General features: G+C 40.0%; 1 protein-coding gene across 9 annotated transcripts in view; it reads right to left on the bottom strand.

Annotated features, from left to right (window-relative positions):
* The window catches only part of DLG2 (discs large MAGUK scaffold protein 2), a 1,159,208-nt gene that overhangs the window by 343,176 nt on the left and 793,567 nt on the right, over positions 1 to 22,465 (bottom strand). The window lies entirely within an intron of this gene.

Here is a 22,465-nt window from a genome sequence, read left to right as displayed (position 1 = left end):
CAAATTTAAGGACTGTTTGTTCCAGTTCTTTGAAAAATGTCCTTGGTATTTTGATCGGGATAGCATTGAAAGTGTAGATTGCTCTGGGTAGCATGGACATTTTAACTATGTTAATTCTTCCAATCCATGAGCATGGAATATCTTTCCATCTTTTTATGTCTTCCTCAATGTCTTTTAAGAGTGATTTATAGTTTCTAGAATATAGGTCCTTTACGTCTCTGGTTAAGTTAATTCCAAGGTAACGTATGGTTTTTGGTGCTATTGTAAATGGGATGGATTCCCTAATTTCTCTTTCTTCGGTCTCGTTATTCGTGTATAGAAATGCAACTGATTTCTGAGCATTTATTTTGTATCCTGCCACGTTACTGAATTGCTCTATAACTTCTAATAGTTTGGGAGTGGCTTTTTTTTGGGTTTTCATATAGAGTATCATGTCATCTGCAAAGAGAGACATTTTGACTTCTTCTTTGCCAATTTGAATACCTTTGATCCCTTTTTGTTGTCTGATTGCTGTTGCAAGGACTTCTAGTACTATGTTGAATAATAGTGGCGAGAGTGGGCATCCTTGTCGTGTTCCTGATCTTAAGGGAAAGGCTTCCAGCTTTTCTCCATTGAGAATAATATTTGCAGTAGGCTTTTCATAGATGGCTTTTATGAGATTGAGAAATGTACCTTCTATTCCTACACTCTGAAGGGTTTTAATCAGGAAAGGATGCTGTATTTTGTCAAATGCTTTTTCGGCATCGATTGAGAGGATCATATGGTTCCTGAGTCTTTTCTTGTTGATATGATGTATCACGCTGATTGATTTGCGAATATTGAACCACGCTTGCATCCCAGGTATGAATCCCACTTGATCGTGATGGATAATCCTTTTAATGTACTGTTGGATTCTATTAGCAAGTATCTTGTTGAGGATTTTGGCGTCCATATTCATTAGGGAGATCGGTCTGTAATTCTCCTTTTTGAGGGGGTCTTTGCCTGGTTTGGGGATCAAGGTAATATTGGCCTCATAGAATGAGTTTGGTAGCTTTCCTTCTGTTTCTATTTTTTGAAATAGCTTTAGGAGAATAGGTATTATTTCTTCTTTGAATGTTTGGTAGAATTCCCCAGGAAAACCGTCCGGGCCTGGAGTTTTGTTATTTGGAAGGTTGTTTATCACTGACTCAATTTCTTCATAATTAATTGGCCTGTTTAAGAAATCAATTTCTTCCTGTTTCAATCTTGGTAGTTTATAGGTTTCCAGGTAGGATTCCATCTCTTCCAGATTGCTTAGTTTATTGGCATATAGCTGTTGATAAAAATTTCTAATAATCCTTCCAATTTCAATGGTGTTCGTCGTGACCTCTCCTTTTTCATTCATAATTTTAATAATCTGGGTCCTTTCTCTTTTCTTTTGGATAAGTCTTGCCAGTGGTCTGTCAATTTTATTGATTCTCTCCAAGAACCAGCTTCTAGTCCTGTTGATCTGCTCTACTGTACTTCTGGTTTCTGCTTGATTGATTTCAGCTTTAATTTTGGTCAACTGCTTCCTCGTGTGTGGATTAGGCCTGTCCCTCTGTTGCTGTTCCAGCTTCTTGGGGTGAGAATATAAAAACTGCATTTTAGATTTTTCTATTCTTTTGAGTGAGGCTTGGATGGCTATGTATTTCCCCCTTAGGACTGCCTTTGCAGTATCCCCTAGGTTTTGGACTGTTGTATTTTCATTCTCATTGGTCTCCATAAATTGTTTAATTTGATTTTTGATTTCCTGGTTTATCGAGTCATTCCTGAGCAGTATGGTTCTTAGTCTCCAAGTGTTTGAGTTTCTTCCAAATTTTTCCTTGTGGTTGAGTTCCAATTTCAGAGCGTTGTGGTCTGAGAATATGCAGGGGATAATTTCAATCTTTTGGTATCGGTTGAGACCTGTTTTGTGTCCCAGAACATAGTCTATTCTTGAGAATGTTCCATGGGCATTAGAATAAAATGAGTATTCTTTGGTTCTGGGGTGTAGTGTTCTATATATATCTATGAGGTCAACTCGTCGAGTATGGCATTTAAAGCCCTTGATTCTTTGCTTAGTTTTTGCCAGGGTGTTCTGTCTATTTCTGATAGTGGAGCATTGAGTTCCCCTACTGTTAATGTATTTTTATTTATATGTCTCTTTATTCTGGTTAAGAGTTGGCTTGTGTATCTTGCTGCTCCCCTGTTGGGGGCATATATATTTATAATTGTCATATCCACTTGTTGAATACTTCCCTTAAGAATAATATAGTGCCCTTCTGCATCTCTAACTATAGTCTGTAGTTTAAAATCCAATTTATCTGATATGAGAATTGCTACCCCAGCTTTCTTTTGAGGACCATTTGCGTGAAAGATGGTACTCCATCCCCTTACTCTCAGTCTGAATGCATCTTTGGGTTTGAAATGAGTCTCTTGTAGACAGCAAATGGATGGGTCATTTCTTTTTATCCAATCTGCAACCCTGTGGCGCTTTATGGGATGGTTCAAACCATTTACATTAAGACTGATTACTGAGAGATATGATTTTAATGTTGCCATGTTGCCAGTAAAGTCTTTGTTTGTATTGGCTGTGACTTTCTGTTCTGTATCACTCTTGGGGCCTTTTTACTTTTATAGAACCCCCCGTAATATCTCCTGTAGGGCTGGTTTCGTGGTTACAAAATTGGTTAGTGACTGGCGATTCTGAAATGTCTTTATTTCTCCATCAATTCTGAATGACAGCCTTGCTGGATAAAGGATCCTTGGCTGCATGTTTTTCTCTGAAAGAGCTTTAAATATGCTCCCCCAACCCTTTCTCTCATTCCAGGTCTGTGTAGACAGGTCTGACGTAATTCTGATGCTTTTGCCTTGGTACGTGAGAAATTTCTTTGCCCTGGCCGCTTTCAATACTGTATCCTTGCATCTAATATTTGCAAAATGCACTATGACGTGACGTGGCGTAGGTTTGTCATGGTTGAGCTTGGGAGGGGTCCTCTCTGCCTCTTGGACACGAATGTTTGTTTCCCTTGCTAGATTAGGGAAGTTTTCAGCTACAATTTGTTCAAATATCTCTTCTAGACCTCTGTTTTTCTTCTGTGGCAGAGGCCACAGACTCACTGTCTTTTCTTTGCTGGGGGGGGCTTCTCCTTCTTGTCATTCTGATGAAGAGAGGTTGCGGGGTTTCCAGAGCCCAAATTATTGACTGGGTCCCAGGCCGTGCCCCTTGTTTTATAGGGATCTTAGAGATGTGGGCTTCTTCTTTAAAGATTTTATTTATTTTTATGTGGCAGACAGCCAACCAGCGAGAGAGGGAACACAAGCAGGGGAGTGGGAGAGGAAGAAGCAGGCTCCCAGCAGAGGAGCCCGATGAAGGACTCCTTTCCCGAATGCCGGGATCACGCCCTAAGCCGAAGACAGGCGCTCAATGACTGCGCCACCCAGGTGCCCGGGTTGTGGGCTTCTTGATTTTTCAGCCTGCCTTCTGTGTTCTGGGGGAGGGGCCTGCCGCGCTGATACTCAGGCAACCCTGTTTGGGTAGAGTCTCTGTGTCCCTTGCGAGGGGGGGATGGGGATGGGCACTCTCTGAGCCGGTATTTCTTTTTAGAAGATCAAACTTTGTGAAGAATTACAAGTTCGATTACACTGATGCTTACATAAGTCATCTTGTCTAAGCTAGTTAAGCTTTAGACACACAGCTTATGTTCACGAAGCAGTAAACACCAGAACCAGTCTCTCCCTCTCTAAGTAGGCTCCACATCCAGCATGGAGCCTAAAATCGGGCTTGAACTCACGGTCCTGAGATCCAGACCTGAGCTGAGATCAATAGTCAGACACTCAACCAACTGAGCCATCCAGATGCCCTTCTCTCTTCATACTAAGACAATTTTTAAGAGCAGTTTTATGTTCAGAAAAATGAGAAGAAGGTACAGAAATTTTTCATATACCTCCTGCCCCCACAGATGAATCGACTCCCTCACTATCAAAATCCCCCACCAGATAGGATGCCTGGGTGCTTCAGTCGGTAAAGTGTCTGCTCTCGGCTCATGCCATGATCCCAGGGTTCTTGGATCGAGTCCCGCATTGGGCTCCTTGCTTAGCAGGGAGCATGCTTCCCCCTCTGCCTCCTGCTCTCCACTGCTTGTGCACTCTCTGTCTCTCTCTCTGACAAATAAACAAGTAATCTTTTTTAAAAAAACAAAAAACCCCAAAATCCCCCACCAAAGTAGTACATTTGTTACAACTGATGAACCTACATTGACACATCACATCCTTCAGTAGGTGAATAGATACTGTAGTACATCTAGACCATGGAATTTTATTCAGCATGGAAAAGAAATGAGTTATCAAGCCATGAAAAGACACGGAGGAATCTTAAATGCATTATTGCTAAGTGAAAGAAGCCAGTCTAGAAAGGCTACATACTATATGATTCCCCACTATATGACATTCTGGAAAAGGTGAAACTATGTAGATGGCACAAAGATAAGAGTTGACAGGGGTTATGTGGAGATGGGCATAAAAAGGTGGAATACAGAGGATTTTAGGGTAGTGAAACTACTCTGTAGAATACTGTAAGGATGGATAGATGTCATTATACATCTATTATATACATTATACCATCCAAACTCAGAATGGGCAACATCAAGAGTGAATCCTCATGTAAACTATGTACACGTAACTCTATTGTGGCATTTATCTCACACTATGTAGTGATTGCTAATGTATCCTTCTCTCTCACTAGACTGTGAACTACAGGAACCTAGGCACCAGCACTACCTTAGCAAGATGCCTGATAAGTAGCAGTGACTCAGGAAATAGTTACTGGATGGATGGTTGGATGGATGGATGGATGGATGGATGGATGGATGAACCAATTCCCATGGTGCTTTAGACCCCTACTACCCACTATTTCATATTATAGTTATTTATGTAAATGTCTTTCCTTTTTGCTAGATTTTAACCAGAGATGACAAAATCTAAAGTCCACAGGGATAGGACAGGTAACAGAAATGAATGCAGCAGGCTGAGTAGGGACTGTAGCAAATTGGGGAATACATTCCAACTAAAGGGCTGTTTCTGCTCAACTCTGGATAATTGCTTGACTCTGGACAAGCAGAAACACTGAATAATGTTGCCAGATTCTCTAATTTATAAAGATATGCTATGCTAAAGTTAGATCTAGATTTTGATGCAAATTCCCAGAATTTTTATATTGATAACGATAAAAAAATTAGAAGTATGGTGCAGGTCAAACCAAACATGTTTCTGTGGTAGCTCTAGCTATGGGCTACCAGTGACACTCCACACGGTCCACAGTTTGATGGCACATTCAATGTCTGCTTCATGTTTGTCTCCTCTGTGGTACTCAGTGTGGTACTTGGCTCATGGTAATTCTCTATAACTTTAAGTTGATTTATATTCCATATTCAGCTCCACCTCTGTCCTTCTCTTTTCAAGTTCTCTCATTCTGGAATATCTTTTTCTTTTATCTTATTTTGTTTCCTTTCTGTCTTATTTTTTTCCCTTTTGTATTAGATGTGTTCAAAGACCACCTTCTTCATTTTGAGCCTCAGCTCTCGCGTCTGTGTGTTTACTGCCTATGCCAATGACTTTGGGTCTGTGAATATAATGCCCTGCATTTCCATGAACTGTTTCTTGTGTGACGGCATTGTGGCTTCCAGAGAGATTGTAATTTCTTGAAGATACGGTGTCATGGTTTACATTTCTAGTCATCCCCAATATACTTATCCCCAATATACTTAGATGAGTGCTCAATAAACACCTGCTGAATGAATAAATGAGAGCACACTACCAATATATAAAGAACTGCAATACTTTTCACACTGAAGTGATTTGGACTCTAATTTACTATGTCATTCACCATCCAGAATTCAGATGACCTAGGCAGCCATTAACAGTCATTATTATACATCATTATAGATGGTCAGTGGAACAAAATTCTAACTCTGATTCCTCATTCAGGATTGAGCTTGGGGATCATGATCTTCTGGAAGCCATCCCCGATGCTCTCCTTGGCCTCCTAGCATTCTCTCCATGTATCTATTGTAACACTTATTATACGGCGTTGGTTTGCTTGTCTACCTCTCCAGCTAGAGTTGGCCAACTGAAGAGCAGGGACCATGTCATCTGCTTTTTGTATCCAAACTATGCTACAGAGTAGGTGCTATCTACTAATCTCAGTTTTTATTTTAGATTTTAGGTGTGGACTCTACAGAAGATAAAGTCAATTCATAGTATCAGTTTTTTTTTTAACTGATCTATCCACTTAAAAATATGTACTTAATTATCCATCCAACCTTTCAACAAACAAACTTCTACAGAGTACCTACCTTGTGTCAGGCACTGTGAATACAAAGATTAAGGAGCCTGGAGTGGGAGGAGCCACACATAAACACACAGTTATAAAAGACCAGGAAGGGACACGTGCTAGGCCAGGCACGTGTACAATAAGCTAAAGCAGGCAACTGATCTTCTTCTAAAAAGATTTTGTCCTTTTATCATCACCTGGATGAAATATGCTACATTAATTTATGCAGGTTTATTTTTCTTTAAATGTGATGTAAAAAGGCTTTACAATGATAAAACCTCTGAATGCTGAACAGTTGGAGAAACGCCAGCCAGCCTTTCTCCCAGCTGTGGCAGGTCAGCAGCAGCATAATCTTGCTCAGGTCATGTCTCAGAGGATGCTCGAAACCAGCGAGGATGTTTTTAGGAGAGGGGAGCAGGGTGCTATGGGCTATTTTTTTTTCTCCTTAAACCAGATAGTTTAAGGGGGTTTAGGAATTCAAAAAAAGGAAGCGACTACTTAAACCTGAAGGCTTTCTTGTGGCCATTAGTGGGATGTTCCTTGAGCTCTGAACCTCTGATGTCTGTCAATCACTTTGGTTAACTCCCAAACATCTCTGGTGTGAGGCTGTAGGGTGTAGTGGGAAGTAAGCTATGAAAATGTTTCCAGTCATCCTTGGAAATTACAAATCTGACCATGCTACCGTCTTGCCCAAAAGCCTTCCAGGGGTCTGTATGCCCTCAGGATAAAGTCTAAACTTCTAAAGATGGCATTCTAAATCCTCCATCATTTGACCACCTACTTCCCTGATCTCCAGCTTCACTGTTAGTGAATGTTCCAGCCATACATGTTCCAGCCACACAAAGCTACCAACCACAGCTCACCATACCAGGTTGTTCCCTATCTCATCATCTTTGTCCAAGCTATTCTTTTGGCTAGAAAAATGCCTCCTTTTTGCTATCCTCAGCTAATAAACTTCTATTTGGCCTTCAGAATGGAAGCCATGTGCTATCTTTTTCTCTCTGCTACCTTATCCACCCTCTCTTCTACCTTATCCACCCTCTCTTCTAGATACACTGACCACTTTTCCTTTTTTGGAACCACATTGTCCTTTCATCGATCATCCCACTGCTGTTACCCTTACTGTTCTAAAATTACCTTGTTTATCTGTCTATCTATACTGTGCATCTATATGGTTCTGAAGGATAAAGACAATGGTTTATTTATTTTTTATTTGGAGAAACAGTAGAGGTTGAGCCCATAAGAGACACACACACAAAATATATTCCATGAATAAAGAAAGAATGATCAAGACACTAGGAGAAATGATATTGAATTTTAGTACCACCTATCTAGGGATTTGTAGGAACCCAGACATGCCCTCTGTGGAGCAGGTTCCTTGCTAGGGTCATAACTTGGCAGATACTAATACTTGCCCTATGGGGAAGTGGTAAAATTAAGATAGGACAATGAGCTAAAAGCATTTAGAAGACAGAAAAGTGTTAGAGAAAAATGTACTTTGAGATTCTATTTCCAGCCATTTGGCAGGTTAGGTGTCCTGAAAACCCCCTTCGTTATAAAGAAGCTAAAAATTCTGACTAGAATACTTATAAAATACATTTAAATGACTGGCTAAGTTGGCAAGTAGGTAAGAGAAATCCTCAGAGGCCAAAATGGAGTGGGACTACAAGAGAAGGAAGCAAATACTAACACTAGCAGCAGACTGAAGAGCTTGGACAGGTTTCCAAAGAGCTAGTGTTACAGCGCCCAAGATTGATGATAGTATGGAGAATAGGAATATGTGAGAATAGGACCTGGCACTGGGGGTTAGACCAGAGACCCCAGAATAAAATCAGGACCCTGAAGGCTACACCCTAAACAAAAGGATAAATCACAAAAGCATATCACATCAAGCATATCAAGGATACATAGCTGACCGGACCTCGGCTCAAAGCAAGAAGGGCCCAGGGAACTAATCAAGGCATGTCTGAATGTGGAAGAAGTTACATTATAGGAATAGAATTCACAAAACTGACCTAACCTTAGCTCAAAGCAAGAAGAAAGAACCCAGAGAACTAATCAAAGCATGTCTGAATGTGGAAAAGTCATAGTCATATATGAATAGAATTCATAAAACTGAATACATTAGGAGGAGAAGAGAGAAAAAATCTTCCTGGGTGCTAGGGGAAAAGACCTGGCAATATATCTCCAGCATTGTGGATTGGAGGCCTTCTCCAGCTCCAGCTCACTGATATATATGAATATGCTGGTAGGGTGGGGTATCCCACAAGATGGATTCATGTGGTCATCCTAGCTCAGTGACACTAATCATCAAGGTCATCTTGCTGGCTGATTTCCCTTTCTCAGAGTCCAGGCTCACTAGGCCATATGCTTGTTAAAATATGGTTTTCTATAGTGCTTTCCTAACGGTAGTAAATGTGCTAATTAGCACATTCTAGTATCTTGAGCAGATGTATTTCCTATTGTACATTAGTAACTTGGAACAACGCCATATAAGCTTGATCATCTCTGAATACAATGACAAAAACAGTTTCAGAACATGTAGACTGAAGGCCCAGATCCAGTAGCATGATAATCCAATAAGGGACTGTTATTCTCTGAGATCATGCATAAAGAGCCAGCCAGGATCCCTGTGCCCTCTCTTCTTTATTTCTCTACAAATGTAATTATATTCATATGAGAAATATTAAGAAAAAGGAGAGTGACAGGAGATCAAAGAGACTTTTCAGCAGGATCAGAAGATGTGTATTAGTGTATGCATGAAGAGGGAGCATAGCAAAGGTGTGGCGTGGAGGTCAACCACAGAAGACTTTAAAGCTGCTGGTTGATTATGACTGATGTCTTCTATCTGAATGACCTAACTCCTTAGAAGACTAACACAATGTATGCTTCACCTTCAGATAATTAACTTGGTCAATTAATCAGTCAGGCAGATTATTGGACATCATATAGATACACAAAGATAAAGGGGTTTTGTTGAACTGCTATTGTGAGGACATGACGTGAAGATAGTATACAAGGAATCTCACATTACAGGGAAGGATCTACATTCTAGACTTTATGCTATAGGCTGTAGTCTAACTTCAGGAAAATAGTCACCACAAAGATGTTAAGTGTATACTAAATATACCATGGTTGGTATTTTGTAAGATAGAAGAACTCTACTAGATGGGGATACCATGGCATTCTGTGATACTGGGAAAGACTATGGGCATTGGGCTTAGATAGATCTAGGTTTGAACAATAGTCCTATCAAATAATAGTTACATAAACTTGTTGGAATTTTTCGATATCTTGTTTTCTTTGCTGTAAATTGTGGGAATATCTATTTTATGGCATAGTGAGGACAAACTGAAATAAGATATAAAGTACTAGGATCACATAGCAAATGCTCAGTAAATGCTAACTCACTTCCTTTTCCTCTATGCGTTATGACCTTTGGAAAACAAATAGTCACACACAAAAATAATAAATCAACAAATGCAAAGTTACATATGGTAAGTACCAAATGAGTGCTGTGGATAATGAGAAATCTCTGCATTAAAGAAAAAGGATGAAGTCATGGAGAAGATAGAATCTAAGCTAGACCTTGATAGATGGGTAGAAATTAGTGAGGTGGAAAGGAAAGCAGATGGTATTTCAGTAGATGGCATGAGCCCAGGGCCAGAGGGGAGCAAATGAAAGATGTGTTTGGAGAACAGGGAGTATCACAGCTTGCATGGAGAGCAGGGTCTGTGTCAAAGAAAATGAGAAGACTGGAGCAGGTTGGAAAGGAACATGAATGCCATGCTAAGGAATTCAGACTTTGCACTTGGATTATGTGAAAGTATTGAATGTTTCTGCACCAAGGGGAGACTGTAAATACAGTAACTAAAAGTGTTCATGTCATGTGGTGCTATTTCTACAACCTCCCAGGTTTGCCTGTAAGGGACTTAATTAAACATTGTAAAGCCCCTGCTGCAAAGGGAGGGGCTTTGGTTGAGGCTGTGACCATGGCCATGTGTTGAACTGCCTACCTCTAGTCTGCAGCCTTTGTAAAACTCTTTGTAAATGCTTCTCTCTGGAGAAAATATTGGAATTAGTTACACATCTGAGATTGCATGTAACATTCTTGGTAAAAGTAATCAAAAGACAAATTAAATAATTTTCTTCTCACAAACATAAATCAACTATAGATTAGTATCAATCTAATCTTGATTAATTTGATTTTGAAATATTTGGAGTTTTTGCTTATTCACATATCACATATGATAATCTAATAACCATGTTTCATCTCAATTTGTTTTTGTCTAAATTTTTCAGAAAGACAAATAAGGAAGCAATTAAATTTTGCTTTCACATATGTTCTCACTTTTCATAATTGTATCTTCTAAGGATCATCTCATCTTCAAAGCAAAAGAAAACAGATTAACCCTCCTGATCTATTTCATAATATTTTGGCTGAAAACTTCCCCATTAAGTTATATATACTATCCATAATGACAGGTATTCTTTCTGCTTCCTGTTGTATTTTGAATTTTTTTTAAGTAGGCTCCATGCCTAGGGTAGACCCCAACATAGGGCTTGAACTCATGACCTGAGATTAAGACCTGAACTGAGATCAAAAGTCCCGTGCTTAACCAACTAGGCCGCCCAGCCACCCTTCATTTTTACTTTATTTTTTTAAAGACTTCTTTTTTTATTAGAGAGAGAGAAAGAGAAAGAGAGGGAGAGAGAATGAGCAGGGGAAGGGCAGAGGGAGAGAGTGAAGCAGACTCCTCACTGAGCACAGGGCCTGATGAGGGGCTCAATCCCATGACCAAGATTGTGACCCAAGCCAAAACTAAAAGTTAAGACACCCAACTAACTGAGCCAGTTAGGCACCCTCCCCTCAACATTTTGAATTTTTAAAGATTAATTATAAAAGGAATCATTTTAGCAATCTCATTAAATTAAAAAAAACTATAACCACTGAACTGAGGTTTTTTTATAGTTACATCATTTGTCCTCAAGCTTTCATGACTGGTGGAATACTGTTTGAAAATATTATGAAAGCCAGAGTATAAGCAAAACTGATTTGATAATAGGATTGGCAGGGGTGGGGGATTCTGAATATTCTTCCCAAAGGCAAAGCATATTTTATGAAAAATTTTTAAAATTATCTTTTGAGCTAGAGCTCTATGGTATTATGAAATTCCAATTAATAACTAAATGCTCAAACCCTCTTCAATTAGTATGATATGGGGAAAATGGTTTGGAGTAATTAAAATAAAATTCTTCAAGTTCAAGTTTTATAGGTCTTCTCTCAATTCTAATTTGGATACATCTAGCTTATTGGAGGAAAGTTTTAGACTGGAACTTGTTTCCTAGTCCTGACTCCAACATTAATCCCTGGTTGTCCTTGAAAAACAGCCTGCTCCCTCTCTCTCTCTCCCTCCCTCTCTCTTTCTTTTTCTTGAGAGAGGTTGAGTGAGCACATGAGTGGGGAGGGGCAGAAGGACAGGGAGAGGGAGAGGAAGAACCCTAAGCAGTCTCCACCCCAGCGTGGAGCCCAACATGGGGCTCAATCTCACGACCCTGAGATCATGACCTCAGCTGAAATCAAGAATAGGATGTTTGGGGCGCCTGGGTGGCACAGCGGTTGAGCGTCTGCCTTTGGCTCAGGGCGTGATCCCGGCGTTCTGGGATCGAGCCCCACGTCAGGCTCCTCTGCTGTGAGCCTGCTTCTTCCTCTCCCACTCCCCCTGCTTGTGTTCCCTCTCTCGCTGGCTGTCTCTATCTCTGTCAAATAAATAAATAAAATCTTTAAAAAAAAAAAGAATAGGATGTTTAACCAACTGAGCCACCCAGCTGCCCCAGAACAGCAGTTCCTACATTCTATGAGTGAGGGAGTGATGAGGACCACAAATCAGAATTGCTATGATCCCTTCCAATTCTAACGTTACATGTATTTGCTCAATGAAAATCAGAAATGGGAGTTTCCCACTTCTAAAACCACAATTCCATTTGCTTGTTCAATATATATTTAGTAGTCACCTTGAAGAGAGTAGAGAGGACAGAAATGGCTGTACTTTTAAGTCTTCTCCAACTTGACCTCTCTTCAGCTTTTGACACTATAAACTTTTTACTCTAGATCAGAACTATCAATGGAATTTTCGATGATAAGGAAATGTTCCTTGTTTGTGTTGTTCAGTATGGTAGCCTCTGGCCCCATGTGTTTTAGGCACTTGAAATGTGGCTGATATGACAGAGAAAATTTTTCACTTCATTTAATTTTAAGAAATTTATATTTAAATAGCTGCATGTGTCTAGTGGCTAAGGCAGTGGACAGCACAGTTCTAGAAACTCATTCTATGGTCAGAGAGATCTAAGCTTTTTTTTTTTTCTTTTTTCTCTCACCTCTCCATTACTCCCTAGTCTCCTTGAAGTCTCTTACCTATTCATCGATGGTATTTCCAAAAACAGTATCTTTGGCTGCCTTCTCTCACTCTTTCCCTCCAGCTCTTCCTTGCAGAGCAACTTTTCTTCCTTCAGTTCTCTGTTTAAGTGGTATGATTGGACCAATCCACCCACTCTTATTTTCTTTTCTAGCCTTCTGTATGTCTACCTCGTGATGCTTATCTTACTGTGAAGTTATGTTGTTTGCTTATTGCCTATCTCCCACTGGAATGTAATCATTACTAGAGCAACAACACCTTTTGCTTCTACCAGCTAGCATAGTGCTTGGCACATATTAGGGTCTCAGTATTTGCTGAACAAATTAAAAAACGGGTGGTCTTATCCTTCCCCTTATTGATGATTCACTAATCCTTATCTCCAGCCCAGACCACAGTCTCCTGTACTCCCAACTTCTATTTAACTGTATAAAAATGAATTCATTATCTTCCCCAGACCTTTTATTCCTTATCTCAGTTAACATTGTCTGTTCCATCTTGTAATCAGAAACTTCTGATTGCCTCCTTACTGCTCATCTAGCACTTCTAGTCATCTGATAAATGCCTCTCAAACCATTCTTGCATTGTTGCTTTGATTCAGGTCTCTGGATTCTCATACCCAGACCAGCCAGGGATTCCCAACCAGGCTCTACCTCACCCCTGCCCTTTCTCTTTCAGACTGCTCTCAGGGAAATTAAAAAAAAAAAAAAGAATATATATATAGTAATTTTATCTTCCTTCTTTAAAGCTCCCCTTGCTTCTCTACAACCCGAAGGATAAAATCTTCCTTAGGTTCTTTTGCATGACATGTGAGATCTTTATGATTTGGGCTCCACGGACACTTTCAACCTCAACTCAACACATTCCTTATAGACCCTGCTCTCCTATTACATAGAACTTCCTGTGTGCCTCTGATGGCTGGGACCTTTTGTGCCTTTCATGTGTTCTGCCTTTGTTTGCAATGTTCATCCCTAACTGAATGGCTTATCCTTCAACAACTTTCTCAGGCACATTTGGCCATGGGTTGCTTGGGGGATGTTCCAAGACCATTTTGTTTTGGGGACATTATAGTACTCATAATTAAAAAGAATGTATGTCCGACTCCTTCACAAAGTGGGAATCTTTAAGCACAGGAAATATATCTTATTTACCCTCCTAAAGAATGATTTATTCTTCTGTAGTGATTAAAAGCCTGTCCTTTTTTTTTTTCAGACAAACACTTAATTTTTTTAAAAGATTTTATTTATTTATTTGACAGAGAGAGAGAGAGAGAGAAACAGCACGTAGAAGCACAAGCGGGGGGAGTGGCAGGCAGAGGGAGAGGGAGAAGCAGACTCAATGCTGAGCAGGGAGCCCAGTGCAGGGCTCGATCTCAGGACCCTGAGATCATGATCTGAGTCGAAGCAGACACTTAACCAACTGAGACACTCAGGTACCCAGACACACACTTAAATTTGAGACGTGGATCTCCATTTATTAGCTTATAAGACTTATCAATTTATTCCATCTTGGTGAGCCTCAGTTTTTGCATCCTTAAAGTTAGAATACACAAAACTAAACAGATATATACAAAACTATATAAAAATAATAATAAGAGGTACATAAAAGTTCCTATGAGGGTCTGGAGATACATAATTTCTGGATGGAATCTAGGGAATGTTTGCTGAAGGAGATAACATTTAGGATACACATGGAAATATGGCTAGAATTACATTGCTCAGCATGATAAGTGCTATGCAGGGGCAGACACAGGTTTAATGTGGTCTTAAGGCTTTACAATTTGGGGATCCATCTTTAATAAAAGAATGTACTATTACATGTATAAATTACACTTCTTCAGTTTCTTAGTTACCCAAAGTGCTAGTGTCTGATATCTAAAAAGTGCTTAATAAATATGAGTTTCCTTTTCCCTGGCATTTGTGTCCCCAGTACCCAGTAGAGTGCCTGGCATGAGGTATAGAGGCTTGAAGCAGCCCATGCAATTGAGGAACCCTAGAGTTTCAAGGTAAATCCAATCCTGGTATTGTGCCTGGTGCTGGGAATATACTAATGAACACAATTCAGTTCTTGACTTCATGGAGCTCTCATTTTAGTAGGACAGGGAAGTATATAAAAATAACTAATTATAATATCATTTATTCACAGCTACAAACAATTGGGGTAAGTTTTATAACAGATATAGAGCCCTGATTTGACACAGAGATAGGGGGAGTAGGAGCCGTAAGGAAAAGTATACATGAAGGAAGTGAGATAATATGTAGTGTTTGGAGAAAAGCAAGTAAATTTGCTTGAAGGAACATAGGGTTCTAGCAGGGCTACAGTGGAGGCAGAGGCCAGATCAGGAAGATGCTCTTAGATAGGGTAAACAGAGACTCAGTTCTCAGTTTGTAGGTGAGTAAAGTATTTGCACATCTCTTCATTTATTTAAAAAATATTTACCCAGCAGCCAGTGGGCCAGACACTAGTTGACCTTGGACCCACAAAACTACCAAAGACACAGTCTCTGTCCTTGAGAAGTTTACACTCTGTGTTATGGGTTAAATTGTATCGCCTTCCCCCAAAAGATGTTGAAGTCCTGTTAGTACCTCAGAATGTGATATTATTTGTAAATAGAGTAGTTGCAGAGGTATTAGTTAAGATGAGGTCATATTAGAATAGGGTAGACCATTTTCCCAGGCTGACTGGTCTTCTGATAAAAAGAGAGACACACAGAGAAAATACTACGTAAAGATGGAAGCAGAGACAGGAGTTATGTGTGAGCTATAAACCAAGGAACAGTCAACATTGACAGCAAACCACTAGAAGTGAGGAAAGAGGCAAGGAAGGATTCTAAGTTCTAGAGGAAGCATAGCTCTGCCAACACCGTAATTTCAGACTTTCAGCCTCTGGAATTGAGAGACAATAAATTTTTGTTGTTTTAATCCACTTAGTTTGTGCAAATTTGTTATGACAGCTCTACAAAGCTAATATGCTCTGCTAGAAACTCCATGAATCAAAACACAGCCTGACATGAGCACAACCTGTTGAGAGAGACAAGAGAATCAGTGGGGTTGATCCAACCCTCATGACTGCTGTCACTTCAGAAAATGGATTTGAAGTAAAGGCTAGTAATATTAGGAAAGGGTAGCTATCAGCAGGTGCCTGGGCAGTGACCTGGGTATTCAAATGACAAGGCTTTCCATAAACCTCATTAACAGAATTTCAAAAGTTTCCCCATACTTAAGATATCTATGTAAGAATTACTATAGAAAAAACAGGCAAAAACACTAACATGAACATCATTAATTACTAGTGAAATTCATTTTCAAAAATAATATGTAAGGAAATACAAACACCTCACTAATCATTAGCTGTTGCTGGACCCTTAAAAATTCTTCTCTTGGGGTGCTTGGGCGGCTCAGTTGGTTAAGCATCTGTCTTTGGCTCAGGTTCTGGTCCCAGGGTCCTGGGATCCAGCCCTCCGTTGGGCTCCCTGCTCCGCAGGGAGTCTGCTTCTCCCTCTGCCTCTGCTGCTCCCCCTGCTTGTGCTCTCTCTCTCTCTCTTAAATAAATAAACCTTAAACAAATTATTCTCTTGAAAGAAACATTCAGCTGTTCTCTTCTCTGTGCCTATTGCAGATGTTGGCTTGTACAAATGTCCCTGTAGCTTTTTCCTGCTCTAAGTTCTGTTTTCTGCTAATTCTAGGGAAAGCTTTATGTAACAACGAGTTGAGTCCTGATGGATTTTCTGATTCCTTTTGTTTTGTTTTTTTCCTCATCAGGAAAAGAAGTGGAAGATCATTTCTTTTACATCTGGCTTTTCCAACTGAGAAATGTCATTTCTTTTACTAACTTATTTCTTCCTAGACACCTATGCTTAAGTAGAGATTGGTTTAAAGCCCTCTTAGTTTGACATTCTTAAAGTCATTCATTAACTAGTTCCTTTAGCCATGGTGAAATCTGAAAGCCAAATGTGGACACTGACATTAACACAAAGTGATTTTAAAAGAATCATCAAATTTTCTTCCTCGAACAAACATCTGTAGCCTCACCGCTTGGCATATTCTCAAAAATACTCTGAATTTCAATCACATCATAACTCTTTGATTTTCTTTGAATTATTAGCTTTTCCTCAAACACCTGACTCCTTCTCTCCTTTTGTCTTTGTGTGTACAGTTCTCTGCCTGCAGCTCTCTGGCTCCTTTCTTTTGTATACCCGGGGAGCTCCATCTCTTTCTTCATGACTTTAAACCTCTGCTTTCCTCAGCTCTAACACTAGCTCCTAGAGAATTGTGTGCACTGGACTCATACATGGACTGTCCCAATCATCATACTTTATCTCTGTGTCCATTTAACAATTATCTGTTGAGAGTCCACTATGCTTCAGGGGAGCTCCACTGGGGCTAGGATCATAACCATAAAGCAGACAGTTTCCGCCTCCCAGGAGTTGACACTACAGTGGTATATCAGAAGAATAAACTGGCAAATTATTAAGTCAGTAAGAAAAGTTGTAATCTTCTACAATGATAATAATTTATTGTATGCTTGCTTTTTCTGCTTGACTCTGAGATTCCAGAATGTCAATATACACTTTGTGAGTTAGTGTCTGACATCTAGAAAGTGTCTAATAAATATGAACTCCCTTTCATCGGTTCTTGTGTCCCCAGTACCTGGTAAAGTACCTGGCACAAAGAACATGCTCAGTAAATGACTGTGGAATGAAAACCCAGCAGACACTTATATCTCAGTGCAAGTACGGTGATCCTAAGAAGCTGGTTTTCATTTAAAAACAAACAAACCCAAACTAAAACTGTAACACTGGGAACTAAAAACAAAGGGAGGGTAGCAAAGGGATGAAAGAATTTGGTCTAGGAGTGAAGATGGCCACCAAAAACACCCCATGCATCCATTTGCAGAGCGTAAGCTCTATTCTCCATAAGGCCAATCTACAGTTCCATGCCTGAACTGATACTGAAGGTTATAGGACCGAAATTCTGTCAGACAAGAAATGACTTCACGGGTATGTCACAGGGTCAGCACCATACTGGGCAAGATGCTTCTAATATTTCATATCTCTTCCCACAATCTCTCCCATAAATCACTTCTATTTCCCCATAATCATTCCCTTTCCAGGCAAAAGAGCCCTATAAAAACAAACAAAACAACAATGAGAATAACAAAAAGCTCTGAGTGAATCTGTCTCCTTCATCCTGGTACGTCTGCATCAACAGGAGGGTATTATAGTTGCTTCACTCAGGAGCCCTACATATGATCCACACGGTGCCACAATCACAGCTCAATTTGATCTGGATTTTGTGGCATTTGGATGTGTCACTTAAGCCACAATCCTTACATCTTAGCACTAAAGTCACACATTTCTAGAAAGCTCAATGTATCTTATCTAAATCTCAGATGAAGGATAAATACTGAGAAGGCATGAAGAAGCGAGAAAAGAATAACCAGAGGAAGACTCTTGTTCATCCTTATTCTCCTCTGGAAGGAGAGGAACGGCCAGGACATTACAAGCCTAAATTCTGGTTTTGACTTTGGTGTGGCCTTGGAAAATCTCCTGCCTGTCTCTGGACTCAGATAATTTCTCCATATGGAAAATGTACAGGTGGACATGGTAATATCTTAGATATTTGGCAACTTTAATTCTCATATTAACTTCTTTCCCTCAAATTAAGGATGTCCCCCAAATAAATTAAAACTTGGAAAATATTGCAAGGCCACTCCCCACAAACACTCAAGTCTCAACTTTTGACAGCCATGGTTCTTTCCTGCCAAGGGTGAGAGGTGAGGGTTCAGTTAGTTAATTAGATAGACAGACAGACAGTGACCTGGCACTCCTACAGCTTTGTAAACTGTAGCACATTCAACCCACTTAAATATGCCAAGAATTACACAATAAATTTGGTAAGAGGGAGTGAAACTGTGACCATCAGCCTTGGTCCTCCTCATATCTGAACATTTTATAATACAAATTTATATTTAGGTTAGTGAGATAACCTTTAATTTTAATTATAATCACGGACGTATATTAAGAGCTAAGACTATTTTGTCCTTCTGGTGTCCCTGTCAATCAGGTATTGGTTTCCTCTTTTGAAGATAACAAAACTGATGTTTGGAAAGGTTAAGTTTCTTGTCTAAATATCGACCAGCAAAAAGCAGCTGTGGCAGCATTCAGACATCTGGTTGTCTACAGAAGCCTTTGCATCTTCTGCTTTTCATACACAACTACATAGAGAGAAAAAGAATAATGATCAGTTGGCTTATCTCCTCTAGTAAAATAAGGATTGGAAGTGGAGACAATCAGTCACTCAAGGAGAGTGAATTCCCTATTCTTCAGGTCACAGGAGAAGGAAACTTAACAAATCATCATTTGTTAAATATAGTCTGTGTTTGGGAGACTATTTCCTAATTATGGTCTAGGATGAGATCTAGAAGCAACTTAGGAGTTTTGAGCCTAGTAGAGAGAGAAACTTCTACATAAAACAAGGAGAAAACTCCAAGCACTAAGTTGTCTGGCAGAAATTTGATCTGTTATAGAGGCAATCAAGAAGGGATCCTGGGGTTATGTTTTAGTTGCCTGTAAACCCACTGAATGTGATGGAAACCACTGGAGACTCAGGTGCATGGAAAGAGCAGCTGTGTGTGCATGTATGTGAACTAGGACACATGTGCATTGGCCCCGGACTTAGTCTGTCATGTGCAAAATAAGGAGGTCGGATGAGGGGACATTTTACCTGAAAGCGTTCTTTTCTAATTGGCTATACCTTCTGAAAGGCTGCCATTAAGAACTCCTGTTCTTTCGATCTAGAAGGTGTTAGGACTCGTGGTGTCTCTTTCTAAATAGGCCCACTCTCTCCTCTTGCTTTGTTTTTCTACCATGTGATGTGCTGTCTTCCACACTACTGACTCTATCTCCCTGAAAGCTCAAGAGAAGTGCACAGGAAATGTTTGTTAAATGAACAATGGAGACTTTTTCAACTGATTCCTGGTATGAAAGAAGAGGTTCTAGCCCATCAGAAAGAAAAGGGACAGATGGGATATAGGGAGAGAGAAAAGAGAGAATTAACTCCTTCTGAGTACCTAGTGCTTGATAAGAACTGTGCTAAGACGTTTACATATTTAAAAAAAATCTCAAAACAATCTTATGAAACAGTGATTAATTTTTACTTTACAGGTTAAAGAAACAGGCTCAGACAGGTTCAGTAACAGCTCAAGGTGATAAAGCTAGTAAGAGCCAGTATTTAAATAAAAGTAGAGATAAATCAAAAGGCCATTTTCTTTAAATTACACCAGGCTGCTATATACCAAGAAGAGGAAATTGAGGACAAGCAAGCATTTCAGGGGTGCAGTGTTCACACATTTCAATATCATGCAACATTGATACTGAAATGTGATTTCCCATCAAAGTGCATAATTAATGCTTGACCACAGGATAATTCTCCATTTGCAGAATGACTAGACTGTGAAGAGCGTGGATCCCTTCTACACTTCTGTGTAGTTTTTATAGACCTGTGCTTAAAATAAAAATTCCCAACTCTTGATACCAGCCAACATGAGCATGGAACTTCCTCAGTCTGAAGAGAGTAACTTTTCTCTTTGGGCTTGGTAGTCCCTCAATAGAAATTACTGAAACCACATCCAAACGGGTTCCTCGTTTTTCCCAAATCAGCTGCTTGTTCTTTTGTTCTGAAACTGCAAAGATATAAGGTCAGCAAATTATTGCAATTTTTAACGTTGTGTTAGCCCCACTAGACTGTGTGTTCCTCAAGAGCAGGAATTGGACCTTTTTCTTCTTCATTATCTTGAATGCCTCATTACAGTGCCTGGTACATACTGGGCATTCAGGAAATACTTAGTTGAGTGAAAGAATGAATAAAAGGTGAATCAATCAAATCAATGACTGATTGAATGATGGATGGATGGTGCTTGTCTCCTGCACAACTTTCCCTGAGCAGTCTGACTGTCCATGTAACCAGCAGGAGCCTTTACTAATCGTGAGCCATCAATCAATAAAGGTTGTTGACTGACATCTTAAAAGCATACTTCGGTAGAGTAAACATTTCCAGGACTGGAAATCAGCAAAGAGATTAAATAAAGGAGAAAGACCACTGGCTGCTTTTCTGGTAATAGAGGGGCATCTGGCCTGTGGCATAGGATATGGATGTGCTCTTTCTTTAAACTCTTTATAATTGGCCAGGAAGGGGAAGTAAACAAAAACCCTAATGGAATTTGAGGGTCTCTGAGGGATTAGCAACATATGCAGAGAAAAACACCAGATTCAGTTGGACATATAAAGATGGATGTCTCAAGATGAGTAATCTAATAAAGGCTGATAAATGATACTCAAAGCAATCTTTTTCATTCCCTGTTTTCCACAGCCATGCCACCTCCCAGGTCACAGCCAGGCAAGGTAAAAAAATATAATGAAAATCATTCTTTACAATGGGTTCAATTCAAGGTCAAACACAATGTCCAGTAAATATTCATCAGATGAGACTGAGGCTGTTCCTACTTGTGTGATGCATAAGCAACCAGAAAACCTCTCTGACCACCACTTCTGTCTAGACTCATTTTTGTGAATAATAAAGACAGGACAATGAAGGGCGTTTTCTGTCAAAAAGACTAAAAAATGTGGTTGGGATGCCTTTGACATTTGTGTTGAGGTAGGATGGTCTAGAGATGACAGTGTGGGGCTGGGTAGGCATCTGGTTTGTGGTCAGAGCTCCTCCCCTTCCCAAATACGCAATCTCGAGGAAGTCACCAACCTTGTGACACATCTGCAAACAGGATAAATGATTCTTAGAAAATTGCTACTGGGGTCAAACAGAATAATGTCCATGAGATTTCTTTGTAAATTCTAATACACTGTATAAACATAAGCCTAGTACCTTCAGTGTAAATAGCAAAAGGAGAGAGGAGCAAAAAAGGAAAAAGAAATGAATGCAGAATCAAAAGAAAAGAGGGAGGTGGGGCAGTTGATAGAGAGGAGGGAAGGGAGAAGGAAAAAGAGAGTAGGAGGGGCCGAGGAAAGGAGGTAGAAGAGAAGCATAGGAAGCTGCCGTAGCAAGGAAGGCTCTCACGGTTCTGGCACACAGGCAGATAAACAAGCAGACAAATACATCACACAAAAGCCAATGGAACAGCAGAATGATCAGAGATGGGACTCAGAAAATCACGTCTCTGCAGACTATACGGGTCTGATCAAGCAACTGGAGGTCTCCATCAGATGGCCTCCCTGGAGGAGAAAGTCAAGCATGAGTCAGCCTCCTCATTATACATTTCTAAATGGCAAGCTCTACTGACTTCACATTGCTCTGGTCAGTGCTCAGCTCAGAAATACATCCAGACACATTTGTAATCACTGCTTGTGCAGCCATTAATGATGGCACTTTCTCTTTGCCTAGTTAAGGCTTACTCATTGCTCAGATGAGAGCCTTCTATGACCCCCTAACCTCCCGGTCCCCGACTACAGGTCCCCTATTACAGGCGCTCTGGGCATCACAGGCCACTTTTTCATGGGACTTGGCATAGTCAGAGTTATATTTGTTTGGGTGATCATGTGATTAATATCTGCTTCTCTCTGCCAGACTGGGGGCAAAGGTAGTGTCTGCATGCCTCATCATTTTATTCCCAATTAATTTTATTGATTGGGCACAAACCCATGCAAATCGGTTAGAGCAACCTTAATACTGGAAAGATACCAGAAAAAGGGCAGTATTCAAAGGGGGATAATGGGATGAATATAAGGTCG

This window comes from Ursus maritimus, unplaced genomic scaffold (assembly GCF_017311325.1).
Source record: "Ursus maritimus isolate PB19 unplaced genomic scaffold, ASM1731132v1 scaffold_16, whole genome shotgun sequence".
NCBI lineage: Eukaryota > Metazoa > Chordata > Mammalia > Carnivora > Ursidae > Ursus > Ursus maritimus.
This window is presented reverse-complemented; position numbering and strand designations above follow the sequence as displayed.